The 14,842-nt window shown below is 41.1% G+C and overlaps 1 long non-coding RNA gene across 1 annotated transcript in view; it reads right to left on the reverse strand.

The window, feature by feature from the left end:
* Positions 1 to 10,821: 10,821 nt before the first annotated feature.
* The window catches only part of LOC120369738, a 50,347-nt gene continuing 46,326 nt past the window's right edge, over positions 10,822 to 14,842 (reverse strand). The window contains exon 6 of the long non-coding RNA XR_005583376.1: positions 10,822 to 10,898. This is a non-coding gene — a long non-coding RNA (uncharacterized LOC120369738). The remainder of the gene's footprint in view (positions 10,899 to 14,842) is intronic.

A 14,842-nucleotide genomic window follows, 5' to 3' on the forward strand; every position in this document is an offset into this window, starting at 1 on the left:
ATCTGTTGGCATTACATAAACACAACCCAACACTTGTGATTATTCTTCCATAAAATATACCAAACCAGGAACAAAAGTAAACTTCTGTTTCACCACACTGGCTAACAAGAAGTCATAAAAGCAATTTCTTTAAGCATTCCAGTTCTTATATCACAACCCAAAAACATTGGATTTAAAGGTGAGTAGTTCTTTACGACCAGTCTCATCAAATAAAAGGTTCTTCTGATCCCAAAGGACCAGCCACACACCCAGATCAATATATGTCAGATCTTACCCATAAATCACACTGATGCCAATCCTTTAGTATTTAAGATCTAAAGGTTTATTCATAGAAAGAAAGGTGAGAGTTAAAATTGGTTATAGGAATCAAACACATACAGTAATTGCAAAGTTCTTGCTTCAGGCTTGTAGCAGTGATGGAATAAACTGCTGGCTTGATAACTCTCTGGTTGGTTCCAAATGATTGGAAGGTCCTCAGTCCCTTGGTTAGAATGCTCCCATTAGTATAAGTCCACAGTCCTGGGGCCTGGGCAGGAAAGAGGTAAAATGGAGATGTTTCCAGGCCTTTAAAATCTTCTGCCATGTGGAGGGAAACCCATTGTTTTAAACAAAAACCTCAGCATAGCTGGTGGAATATTACAGGTAAATAATGGGAGTTTGGAGTCACATGGGCAAATGACATGTCCATGCCCAATTTTGCTCAGTCATTGCAGGAAGCCATTATCTATACTCCAGACAGAATATTTACAGGACAGTCCATTCAGTGTTTATGGGTGTCTCCCATGGTCCATTGTGAGCGGTGTCCTTTCAATGGGCCACTCAATTTGAATAGTTGCTCTAAGATGTGCTGCCTAACTAACTTGTGGGCGTTACCCCAGGAGCAAACATTTGAAATCCAAGTATAGCGCCAATATGCATAACTTCAAATACAAAAACGATACATGCATCCATATAGCATAATCATAACCAGCAAATCATAACCTTTTCATAAACATCTTACACACCACATTTTGTACAAGATTTGTTGCAAATATATGTTGTAACAATGATCTATAAGGTTATATTTTAATCAGATAATGACACAACGGCATACCTAACAGAAGTGCATACTGGCTCCTGGCCGTGTGTACATTCTGGGTAAGGACCACAAGTAGCAGGATCATTTTGTGGTACTCAGGGTTAAAATACAAATGATGACACAACCTCTCACTGGTCTGAATTCCATCCCAGAATGTCACACAACCTTTCTGAGCTGCACTATGGGCATTGCCTAAGATCCTGTAGTGCTTTGTGCTGCCTGGCACACCCCTGCCACCCCAGCTATGCACTGTATACTAAGGCTTACAATTAGGTCCTCAGAAGGCAGTCTTCAGCTATCTTTCACAGTGCCTGAAATGGTGGAATCAAGGCTTTTAATGCCCTTTTACAGAAAGCGGTCAGATGGGATCTGAGGATCTCACCCAGGAATGCTCATTTGTAATTCTGGTTCTGCCAGTAACCCTTTTTCTGTGTCCTTGAGCTTCAATTCCTCATGTAAAATGGGAACAACACTTTGCTACCTCAGAGAAATGCTATACATATAAATTAATTAACATATGCGATGTGCTTAGATATTATAGATTCCATGCAAAAGGCAATACATTAATTAAATACTTTGCGTTGTCCTCCAGCTCTTTGACCAGGTATAACACTATTCTTAAGTAACAATAATTAAATGCTTTTTAGAAAATTTGCAACTGACATGAAATAACTAAACCCTTTGGCACTATTAATACAATGTATGTTATTTTGAAGATACATGTTTCGTATGGTGAAAGAGAAAACACATATTTCAGAGCTTTTGGCAACTGAGAAACAATTGTAGTACAACCTTGGGCCCCGGAGAATAAGGTAAGAAGGACACTTTTCAAAGTTAACCTCTGAGGGCTTCTAGTCTGGAGCAATGCAGGTACAAGCCAGAGTGAATGTTCTTGTAATGTCTTAAAAATTAAACTGCCAACACTGTTGACCACACTGCAAGATACGTATTTTCCAAACTTCCATATTTCAAGCATTAACCTTAAGGGAGTGTATTTCCCACTTTGTATTGCTTTGCTGTATAGAGGATCTCTCTCTCTCTCTCTCTCTCTCTATCTCTCTATCTTTTTATCATCAGTGACCAGGCAGGAATGGGTTAAAGATCTGGAAGCTCCTGGAAAAGTGGAGGTCGGACAACTAGGCCCATCTGGTTTGTATGCAGCACCCAGACCTTGAGAAAGTGGAGGTCAGCCCATGTGTTTTGTATACTAGACCCTATCCTCAGTGGTCCCTAAATCTGTCTATAACCATAGGAGTTCGAGTGGCTTCTTCTTCAGAACTCCAGACTCATTGTTCAGAGTGCTCGCAAGGCCCAGGTTGGTAGTATATCCTGTAGCCGGCCGTGGCCCTCAGTACTGCTTTAACTCGACCTTTGTTTGTGGTTATTTCTTGACCTGATTCCAGGAAACGGGGAACATACCCCATCACAGGGGACAGGGACTTTAAGCTTTTACATTACTGAATATTCAGAAGGCCAAGAGGATCAATTCCACACCAGTTGTAATCAAAGTGACTGCAGTTGAAACAGGATCAGATACAACAGGGTAGAGTCAGGATTCATTCCTCTCCTTTAGAGCATACACAGCAAATGATCTGGAGACAATGTAAAGAGCAATGAGTATTTTGCTAATGCCTATGGCAAGTGCAACTAGGAAACTTGTCAAGCATTTCACACGGAAGCCTTGAGTATTCTACACCTGCCAAAGCTGTTAATGGTATCTAAGGGGAATTTACACAGGAAAATGAAAAAAGTCAATTTTAAATGGAAAGAGCAACTAACACTTAATGGCTTGGAGAGGGAACCTGAGAATAAATGTTCCCCAAATTAATTTCTTGTTCAGCAAAGTCATCTGTGATTTGGTTGGTCCTTGGGTGAGAGTTTAATTTTATTGTTTCGTGATACATGATTACAGTATAACTTTATTCCTGGAAACCCATCAAAATATCATTAAAAAGCTGACAGAAGTGGTTTCATGTTGGGTTTTGTTTATTTTTTTAATAAAAGGAAGGCCCCGCTTGTGCTCTCCCTGAAATACTGCAGCCATAAATGAACATAATGCGCACTCACATCTTTGAAAATGGGCTGGTAGTTTCCTGTTATGAAAATGTGCATTTGTTCTGTGGTTACTTCATCCAGCTGTGTGTGTCCAAGTTAGAAATCAAGGTCACATATGCCAGAATGCTAAAATATGAGATCTGAGATTTGGATGCATGGATCTGAGCAATATTCAATTTCATATTTGCTGCATTCTTCAGGAACTATGTTTCAGTCAAATAATAGTAGTTCTCAGTAAGACTTTTGAACTTGTTACATAATCTTGTCAAGAGAACATTAATATACACCCTCTGATATTTGAGGCCCCAGTTCTGTTATGGAAGGACAAGACCTAAGGCTGTTGTGAAGGCCGAATGTATAACAGGGTTCAAAAAAGAACTAAATACATTCATGGAGGATAGGTCCATCAATTGCCATTAGCCAGGATGGGCAGGGACAGTGTTCCTAGCCTCTGTCTGCCAGAAGCTGGGAATGGGTGACAGGGGATGGATCACTTGGTGATTACCTATTCTGTTCATTCCCTCTGGGGCACCTGGCATTAGCCACTGTTGGACGACAGGATACTGGGCTACATGGACATTTGGTCTGATCCAGTATGACCGTTCTTAAGTTGTTGTGTTTTGTTATTGCTACAATGTTAGTGCTTCAAATGCATTTAAACAAAAAAAGTATTTGGAGGCAGCATAGCCTAGTGGATAGCAGTGGTGCCCACAGCTGTACGCACTTTACACATGGTGGGTACCATTCCTGGATGCTGCTGACTGCTCAAGGCCCTATTGGTGAGATTCCACAGGCAGAAGAAGGCCTCCCACTGCTGATTCAGGTTTGGCCCCTCAGCTGCTGTGTCATGACAGAGCCAACATTGAGTGAGTGGGGTGAGTGGCATTGTGACTTGGTGAATAGGAAGAGGAGGAGGAGGTGTCACAGCACTGCTCAGTTTTGACCCCGGTAAGCTCCCCATCATGATGGGGAAGCAGTGGGGCCAAAATGGAACAGCACTGCAACTACCCATGTGCTAGGTTGCAACACCACTCACTCAATTTTGGCCCTGCTACTCCCCTATCATGATGGAGGGGCCACAGGGCCAAACCTGAATTGTTTTGTAACCCCCATGTGATAATGTGGCAGCTGAGGTCCCTGCTCTTCTTGGTGTCAGAATGCAGGACTGATCCAAGGCTTAGAAGCACGGAGAGATAAGGAGTAGGAACTGGGGGTGGTGGTAGCAGATTCTCCTGGGAGGGACAGTGGGAGGGGGTTCTAGGAGGGGGTGAGTGTAGGGGCTCATGGGTCAGGGAGTCAAGATTTAAATTACCACTTATATGATATGTGAAGGGAACCTTTTTGCCAATACATTTATAAGACATGGCTTGATTATAATGCTGCACCACTTTGTATGCAAATCGACCATGCAAAAAACAGTCATATTTTTGACAATTTTTGAAATTAAGATTATTTCTTTTTCATTCAACTAAAATACATCATTGCTTTGAAAACAAAAATTATTATGTCTGGAAGCAATAATCTGAGCACATTAAGAACTCCATCCCATGGAAAATTCCAGTATTTCAACATTTGGTTTAATTTTCAATGGAAACAAAACATTTTGACATTTCATTTCAGTTGGTTAAGCTGACCAGAAATGTTTGATTTTGTATCAGTTCTACATGAAATTGCATCTTCCTGTTATGCCGCATTGCCTCATGAGAGTTGTAGTTCAGGTTCCTTGTGTCCCTATTCTCCTTAATTGCCCAGGATATCTGGCCGAACTACATCTCCCATGATATACCTGCAGTCATTTGACTCCCATGGTGCATCAAGTGACTCATTTATAAAGGAGATTGCGTTTCATGCTGGCAGATGTAGACCAGTCAGGTATCTCAGCTAGTAGGAGAAAATGAGCACATCAGACATCCCAAATACAACTCCCATGAGGCAATAAAGCACAATAAATAGATGCAGTTTAATGCTATAATTACTCAAACCAAAACATTTTGGATTAGTTCAACAAACTGAAATATTCAAAATTAGGTTGATGACCTGAATACAAAATTTGGTTTAAATTTTCCTAATGGAAAAATCAGAAGATTGTGATTTTGTGGAAACTGCATTTTCTATTGAAAAATCATTTAGGTGGGAAAATTTCCAACCAGCTGTAATAACTTTACTGAACATAGAACAAACTATACAACAAATGCTATTTTCATATGCCTGTAGATAGCAATCTTTATATAAAATAACTATATACTCATGTGCACACATATATACTAGCACTACATTTTATATGCTAGTCTCATAACATATATAATGGTCAATGCTGCTATTAAGTGAGACGCTGAGCAAGTACAGGATAGAAAAAGAGAATCATCATGTGGTTAAGCACTGGACTTGCATGCGAAAGGGCTACATTCAGTTACTGGCTTTGCAGCAGACATTCAAGTCCCTTAGGGTATGTCTACACTACGGGATTATTCCGATTTTACAGAAATCGATTTTTGGAAACAGATTGTATAAAGTCGAGTGCACGCGGCCACACTAAGCATATTCTTTCGGCGGTGTGCGTCCATGTACCGAGGCTAGCGTCGACTTCCGGAGCATTGCACTGTGGGTAGCTATCCCATAGTTCCCGCAGTCTCCCCCACCCATTGGAATTCTGGGTAGAGATCCCAATCCCTGGTGGGGCCAAAAATTTGTCACAGGTGGTTATGGGTAAATGTCGTCAGTCAATCTTCCCTCCGTGAAAGCAACAGCAGACAATCATTTTACGCCCTTTTCCCTGGATTGCCCGGGCAGATGCCATAGAACGGCAACCCTGGAGCCCGTTCAGCCTTTTTTCACTGTCACTGTATGTCTACTGGATGCTGCTGACAGACGCGGTACTGCAGTGCTACAAAGCAGCATCCCCTTTCCTTTGCAAGTTAGCAAAGACAGTTACCAGCCATATTGTACCATCTGCTGCTTTGCAAGTTGACAAAGACGGTTACCAGTCATACTGTACTGTCTGCTGCTGTCATGGGTGCTCCTGGCCGGCCTCGGTGAGGTTGGTCGGGGGCGCCTGGACAAAAATGGGAATGACTCCCCAGGTCATTCTCTTCTTTAAATTTTGTCTAATGGAGAGTCAGTCCTGCCTGGAATATCAGGCAAGCCTACTAAAGAACCAGAGAGGCAAACGGCCGCTCCGGGTCAGAGCCCCAGACATCCCACAGAAATGATGAGCTGCATGCCATTTTAGGGGGTGCCCCTGCAACAACCCCACCAGTTGCTTCCCTCCTCCCTCACCTCTCCTTGGCTACCGTGGCAGTTATCCCCCTATTTGTGTCATGAAGTAATAAAGAATGCATGAATAAGAAACAACACTGACTTTATTGCAAGCAGAGATCAAAGGGGGGAGAGGAGGGTGGTTGGCTCACAGTGAAGTAGAGTGAACCACCATTCTGCAGGTGCTCAGCTTATAGCTGAAAATGGGAATCTGCGATAAGCACTAGGATAGAATCACAGGCAGGACTGAATCTCCATTTGTGTGTGTGCCTTTGGTTGACACTGGTAAAATACAAAATGTCCCAGGATGTATGTTGGGGGACAGTTCTAAACGTCAGCTTAATTTTTTTATTTGCAGAAAAATGTAGAGGTCTAAGTATCTGATTGTGCGCCCAGGTAGCAAGGGGTAGGCTGAGGTAGGCATGACCGCATGGTGCTGCTAACTGGGAGAGCAGCCTGAGGCAGAAGCCTCCAGCTGCCATGATATTCCAGGCAGGACTGAATCTCCATTACACAAAACTTAAAAAAGAGAATGACCTGGAGTCATTCCCATTTTTGCCCGGGTGCCCCCGACCGACCTCACCGAAGCCAGCCAGGAGCACCCATGGTACAACGATGATGGATACTAGTCATACTGCACCGTCTGCCGTCCATAAGGCAAGAGAAGGGAAGGGGATGCTGCTGTGTAGCGCTGCAGCACTGCATCTGCCAGCAGCATCCAGTAGACATACAGTGACACTGAAAAAAGGTGAGAAATGATTTTTTTCTCTTTGCTTTCACCGGGGTTGGGGGGAGGGCTGACGACATATACCCTGAACTACCCACGACAATGTTTTTGACTCTTCAGGCATTGGGAGCTCAGCCCAGAATTCAAATGTTTTTTGGACAGTGCGGGAACTGTGGGATCGCTACAGTCGTCAGTCGCCCTTCCCTCCGTGAGCATCCATTTGATTCTTTGGCTTTCTGGTGTGCTTGTCTCAGCTCCTTAAGTTTCACGCAGCACTGTGTTGAGTCCTTGTTGTGGCCTCTGTCCATCATGGCCTTGGAGATTTTTTCAAATGTTTTGTCATTTCGTCTCTTGGAACGGAGTTCTGATAGAACAGATTCATCTCCCCATATAGAGATCAGATTCACTATCTCCCGTACGGTCCATGCTGGAGCTCTTTTTTGATTCTGGGACTGCATGGTCACTTGTGCTGATCAGCACTCCACATTGGGCAAACAGAAAATAAAATTCAAAAGTTCGCGGGGCTTTTCCTGTCTACCTGACCAGTGCATCCGAGTTTAGATTGCTGTCCAGAGCAGTCACAATGGTACACTGTGGGATAGCTCCCAGAGGCCAATACTGTCGAATTGCGGCCACATTAACCCTAATTTGAAATGGCAATGTCGATTTCAGCGCTACTCCCCTTGTCAGGGGAAATTGATTTTAAGAGCCCTTTACGTAGACAAAAATGGCTTCATTGTATGGATGGGTGCAGGGTTAGTTTGATTTAAACGCTGCTAAATTTGACATAAACTTGTAGTGTAGACCAGGCCTTAGTTTCTCTTGGCTTCAGTTTCCTAGCTACAAAAGGGGTATAATGCTTCCTTACTTCTGTGACCCTAAAAGCATCCCATTGCCAAAGGGCAAGGAGTTCACTGGTATTAGATAGTGCGGTTCAGCTGGCTTGACCAGTTCAGTGTACTCCAATGCACTTGAGTTATACTCGTATCTAATGGATGTCATGTAACGCATCATTGGAAAACCAACAACACAGTGATCATTAATATTCTTGCATGGTGTATGTATGGTAAATGCCCAAAGGACTGTTCAAATGTGATGGGAATATGGGACTAACATGTGTCTGAACCAGACATGTCTGGGGAGTGGGCTTACAGATTTCTTCCATTCAGGTGCAATCACAGACAATTGGCAATCACAGACAAGTGGCCATTTGCTGGCACGTCGGATGCTGCAGGACAGATCAATTTGCATTGTAGAAAGCATCAGTGAGGAAGAAACCAGCACAGGACCTTCTCTGTCACACTTCATGGCAGCTTTCCTCACAGCAAGGGCACTGGACTTCAAGAAGGATACGTCTCAAAAGTTCACTGGACTATAAAAGAAGGGGGGCAATGAACCCCAAGTTATCTTTCACCTAAGAAGACAAAGGAACCAAGAACTTTGGATAAAAGTGGATGGTCAGCCATCTTGCTGGAAGGAGGTGTGGTAAGAATCTTACCTTGAACCAAGACTGTAGTTTTGTTAAGTCTCAGACACTAGAAAGTGTTTTTTACTTTTATTCATTTGTAACCATTTCTGATTTTATCCATTATTCTTGAACTCACTTTATTAAATAAACTTATTTTACATTTAATGTAAATCAACCCAGTACTATGTTTGTCTTGAAGTGATCATTAATTCCAGGTAAGGCAACAGGCGGCTGTGCTTTTGTCTCTTTAAAGGAGCAATAGACCTTATTACTCCTCCGAATGGTCCAGAGGAGGGCTGGACATTTCAGGACTATGGTTTTTGGGAAATTCAGGACTGGGGATGTGTTGGGGTCCCTTGGTTAATAGTAACACAAGCTAGTGGAGCCCAGAATGTAGCTGTAGTGTAACAAGCAGGTTGCTGGAGTCAGAGCTGCTGGAGTCAGAGCCATTGAGTGCATGTTTGAATGCCGGCTGGGAGCACTGAGAGCTACAGCAGCAAAGCATTTTAAGGCCTCAAGGTTACAGGACAAGTGGTGACACAACCTCTCACAGATCTGGGTCGAACCCCAAAACATGGCAACCTCACACAAATGTTGTAAGGATACATTGATTGATGTTTGTGAGAAGCTCAGGTACTACAATGCTGGGGGCCATATAACTATGTAGACAGATAATGCCTTTCTGATATCCTAGAGATACTGAATGGAGTATGAAGCTCACAGTGATAGCCCTTACTTTGTGAGAACATATGAAAGGTACTGAGCTGAAGATCCCTCCCCCTTACACAATCAAGAGAATCTTAACACCCCCCACTTGAAGTCTTGATTCTCTGCTTCCCTGGATTTGTGTATAGATTATTACAGCTATAGGGCTGCTGAAATCTCTTTTACAGAGACAAATCAGATGGACAAAGTGGGATACACGTGTTACCTGGGGTTTTTAGAACCCCCAACAGGGTCAAATTAACTATTTCACTTCAGGTGGTGTTAGATAAAAATCAATAGGAACTCAGCAATTCTGTTTGATCAAGAATTAAATGCAAGTAAACATGCTCTTGTCTAACACTGCAGTTTATTAGATTTAAGCACTCAGAGACATAAGTAATAGGTTTAGAACATTCCAGATATTTGCCTATATTCTGAGATGGTATTGAGTAATCAATGACAGGTCAGTGCTGGCCCAACGCCTCCCTGCTGGGGAGTAAAGATGTCAGGAAAACTCTCTCTCCCAGGGTAACTCCAGAGAACTGCTCTCAAGTACACTCTATTATCTAAACTTTTTACAATTAACTCTATAAAACACACAGGTCACAATGACCCCTACTAAATCATCAGTTTTCCTAACTTTCAATAAACTTTTAATATCAGAGGCATCTAGATTCAAGGCTGTCCATCCACATATCTTCTCTTGTTCTCATTATTTACATTTTCCTCCCCTCCTCCCAGTCTGATTAGCACAACTGACAGTAGTTATGACCTTGCTTCCAAAAGCCTGACTCCAAATTAACCCTTAACTATGTGGTGTGCTATTTCATTAATCCATAGTGGCTGAGCGCACATAATATGGTTGCAATTAGCTTGATCACATTCTGGGGTATGTATATCCCTCAAATCCAGGGCAACACATGTAGTTGTTGGGTGTGTGAGTGTGGGGGGGCATTCATTTACATGCATATCCCCATAAACCCCAATCAGCACAGCACTGGGCCTGCTGCTTTTTGAGGGGGAACAGGTCTGCTTGTGAATTAGTGTGACCATCTTCAGGGTTGGTCAGTGCTTGGGCTAGCTGGACTATGCAGCCCTCTGTGGCTACTGCAATCCGTTCTGCTGTTCGAATCTGGGTCAGGATTTGACCCTTAACTAGGAGCAGTCCATGGAAACAAGTTGTTTAGCTCCCAAGCTGTGCTACCCATAAATCTCCCTCTATGGAGCTCTTGTAATGGCATTTTTAAAATAATCCTGTCTATCCCCCTCACCACCACCTCCTTTTCTTTGCTTGCTTGAGAAAACCAATGAAAGTGAATGCAGAAACAAGCATCCATTGAATGTGAACACTGATGTTTTAACCCTACCAAAGTCAGGCTATTCAGAATAAAGATTCTGAAGGTATCTTTAACTTTACCCCCTGGGTATCTGCACTGTTATGAGCTCACCCACCCCACCGCTACTATAGTTAAAAGAGCAGAGCTGCTACAGAAATATGCACCCCACATTTAACTTAAAGCATTCTTGAAAATGCCCCTCGGTACTGTGTTGGGGTTACCAGATGGTTCTCAGAGCTGCAGGTGTCCTCCTTGTAGGTCAGCTACCTGGAACTAGAGGGAATGGGCACGGATGATCAGGAGTAGAGTACTGTTAATTTAACTGCTGTCAGTGCAATTAGCCTGCAGTTACATTTATTTTATTGTAACTGGATTTTATTTAATATGTTTTGTGTGCAAGGCAGTTCCGCAGGTGCCCCCACAAGGCAAAACTGCCACAGGCAGTGAAATAGCAATATCCATGCTGTTTGACCACATTCTGACAATCAAATTACACAGCACTTCATGAATAAATAAGAAAACTGTGTTTTTCCCCCGATGGAACCCTCTCTTTTAATTTGACATGAGGTGAATGCGGTCTGATCCTTTTAATGATTAAAACTGGCTATTTCTTGTCTCCACTGCAATTTACGCTCTATATTGACACTTAATCCAGCCAGCAAATGGTCTGACAAAGTGTGACAAAGTGTAATTTTAAAAAGCCCCTAGCAGTGTGAATATTTTTGATATGGCATCTCAATATCAGCATAAAAGATGTATTCTTTTTTAACCATATAAAAGTAAAGTACTTTAATAATTGACAGAACAAGGATTTGTCTCCTCCCCTCACCCCTTTCCCCCCGGCCCCTGACCATAGCTTTATATGTCATGCATAATTTATAACTCCAAATTTTTCTCAAAATAGTCTGTGTTTTGAGATCACAGGTGTAAGTTTACTTTGTAAAGTCATTTTAAAAATGAATGACTCACTAAATATGATTGTTAGGTGACTAGCATTAGTACTGCTCTCAATAATTTAGTTGATATTTTAAATGTATTTAAGATTCTTTTGATGTTTAAATCACTACAATCTTTATTCTCCGGGAACTTGTTAATGAAATGCTTTCCAAAAGCACCTAATCTTCTTTACAAGCACAGAGAACTGACTATAGAAGTTTTTCTCTGTCCAATTTAAGAGGCTGGAATTCTAATGCAGTCACTTCTCTCTGTAAAACGGGGGAGAGAGGAGGAGCGAGGGAATGTTAAGGCAATGTTAGGGTTGAGAATTTATATGCACAAAAGTATGATATTCAAACAATGATCACTACAGCAATCAAAACTCAATCCTAATGTGCACATGAAATATTTCATTACTCTATATGATGTCAAATGTTTACCTTAATATTTACATGCAATATCACCAGTTTCCTTGACAATCTTAACTTTGTGTGTGTACATTTGCAAACAAAGTTTCATTATACTTTTTTTGGCATTTAATTTTCCTTTGTTTTAAATAAATAAAATAAACCTATTCAATACTCAATTTCATTTTTAAAAGAAAACAAAAAAGCACCTGTATGTTTGTGCAGAGAAAATGGGGAAGAGGGAATCACACTTCCTGGAGCTCTGGGCATAGGACATTCAGCAACTGTAGTCCCTATTTACAGACTCACAGATCTGTTTAAGGTGTAGATCTCAGAGTGTGGAGATTATTGTAGAAGTATACTTCTAGGGCTTTACTGGAGTCATCTGATCTATCCTTCTTTATCTGAGGAACTATCAATCTACCTAATTTGAATAGTTATATGAGCCATGTTGTCTCAGATTTTCCTCTCTCTCCAGAATGCCCATGGGGAACACAATCTAACTCCCTGTGATTAATTGCACATCAAAATAAATGCACATCTTTTTCAAATCCCTCTAATTTTTCATTCCTCCTTCAGTTGATTACCTGTGCTGACTTATTTTATTGTTCTCCTCACAAGATGGCCACATAAAGATACTTATTTTTTTTTAACTCTGGCCATAGTATCTACATGATCTAAACAGAACCAGTGTGCCTATCTATGTTTTTCCCTCTTCATATAAACAAATCTATTTTTGTTCAGCCTAACTTTATATTGTGTTTTAAGTGCACTGTTTATGAATTACAATGATGCACAAAGCACATTTTCTCATATACAATTGAATTCAGATGTATGAGCCCTTGAAATTTATAGTGGATTGTACTCCATTCATTCAGACATCAATTCTCAGGCTCTCTTATTTAATAATTATACATTCTATTTAAGAAGCCTCAGCCTGCCAGAAGCTGGGGATGAATGACAGGGAATGGATCACTTGGTTACCTGTTCTGTTTATTCCCTTTGAAGCTCCTGGCATTGACCACTGGCATTGATCCAGAGGACAGGATATTGGGCTAGATGGACCTTTGGTCTCACCCAGCATGGCCATTCTTATGTTCTTAAGAAAGGAGTATTTTTTTGAGGCAGTCAAACTGCAATTATAACATTTTATATGGCTGTCATTAGTATGGAGATCAGTGAGGACCTCAAAATGTATTTTCTGGAACCATGTCTCAGAGCCAGTGAATGGAGTTTGTTACTGTTAAGTAGTTATTACTGGCTTGGGGTATATTCTTATGTTCTCAGGATTAATTGATATGATTCATGCTGAGGTAGCTGAGTCAAAAGTAGACAGTGAAGTTTTGTACCATAGAAGAACATTGGAATTAGATTTGAGTCACTCATACTTTCATTATATCTGTAAATTTAACTCTAGAGAAATTTTTTTAGTTTGAAAATTTGTCAGCACTAATTGCTTTAAGTACATTGATCACAGTCAATCAGTTTCAGTGAAAAGCCTTCACAATTTGAACCTTGCTTCCTCCTACATTTCAACAAAGCTCAAGTCTGTTGATTTTCCAAGCACACTGCAAGGCCTGTCTATTCTCCCAGGGTTTTGATTAGGCTTTTCATTCAGAGAGAGAGAGTTTTATATTCAGCAACAACTAAACTAGGTAGGTATTCCTTGGATTAGATACAATGAAAAAACCTCTTACTTCCCCTTTTTTCTAGCTCAGCCTGACCGCAAAATAGACTTTTTCCTCTAGAGGTAGGTGTCATTCGTTATTCTGTGACTCTCTTGGCCAGCCAGCATCTCTGACACAGCTTCTGGTACAGATATCTTAAATTCCTTCTCCCTCATGGCTGCCAATCCTTGAGAGTTTGCGGCTATTTTTGATTAGGAGGGTGAAATGAAATTCATTATTTTCAGAGGCATGCTGGTCATGGTTACAATCAGCATTTCAATGTTTGATCACATACATCATCTGGGCAAGGTGTAATAATCTCTGCTTCATACAATAGCTACTCCACCCCTATCTCCTAATATCTTCCAGTCTAACTCTGCAAGTAGTTCCCCATTACCTTTTTAACAATACACCCTTTTGGTCTCATCTGCACCGTAGTCAATCTAAAGAGGCAAAGTGACTGGATCTGAATTTGCATGTCCGCTATTCCTGATTAGAGGCATTACAATGATGCTACAGGATTTTCATTTTTTGAACAGTTACCATATCCCAGCTGTTTTCACTCCATATTAAATATAAATTATTGACAGATTAAAGTCTGCCTGTCAATATCACTCTGGCTTTTCTTTTCATCCCTTAATGACTGGTATACACATTAGCACAAAGATGCACATTTGTTACTAATGATTGGGAGGAGGAGTTTAATCCTCACTTTAACAGGGATTAACTTTATAATCATTGGTGTGGGAAAAGATATTGAAGCTAATAGTATCAAGCTCTCCTTAACAGTAAATTAGAGAAATATTATAATCCTTTGATTATAGCAAGTTAAATATTGCCCTCCATAAACTCCAGGGCATGGTGCTGTTATGGAGATGTTAGTAGCCACAATTTATTGCAAGTTAGGAAAATTACTGATCAGAAAGGGGTAGAAAACTTATCTTAATTATAAATGATGAATGTGTTACTAGGTTTGATGATTTTTACTGGTAATCCCTCTTCCTTTTATTTATATGTGAATTTCAATGTTTGTGAAAAGGCCCACACTGACAGCCTTGGGATGTTTTTCCTTTATCCACAAATATGTACAGCTTCAGAGCAAGCTGCCCTGCACCACATAGTCAGTACTTGCCTCATATTACAAAACCAGGAGTACTTTAAGTTTGAAAGGGCACTTCAGTCTCTACAGACTGGTGCTTTGTGATTG

The sequence above is a fragment of the Mauremys reevesii genome, linkage group 1, assembly GCF_016161935.1.
Source record: "Mauremys reevesii isolate NIE-2019 linkage group 1, ASM1616193v1, whole genome shotgun sequence".
Lineage (NCBI taxonomy): Eukaryota > Metazoa > Chordata > Testudines > Geoemydidae > Mauremys > Mauremys reevesii.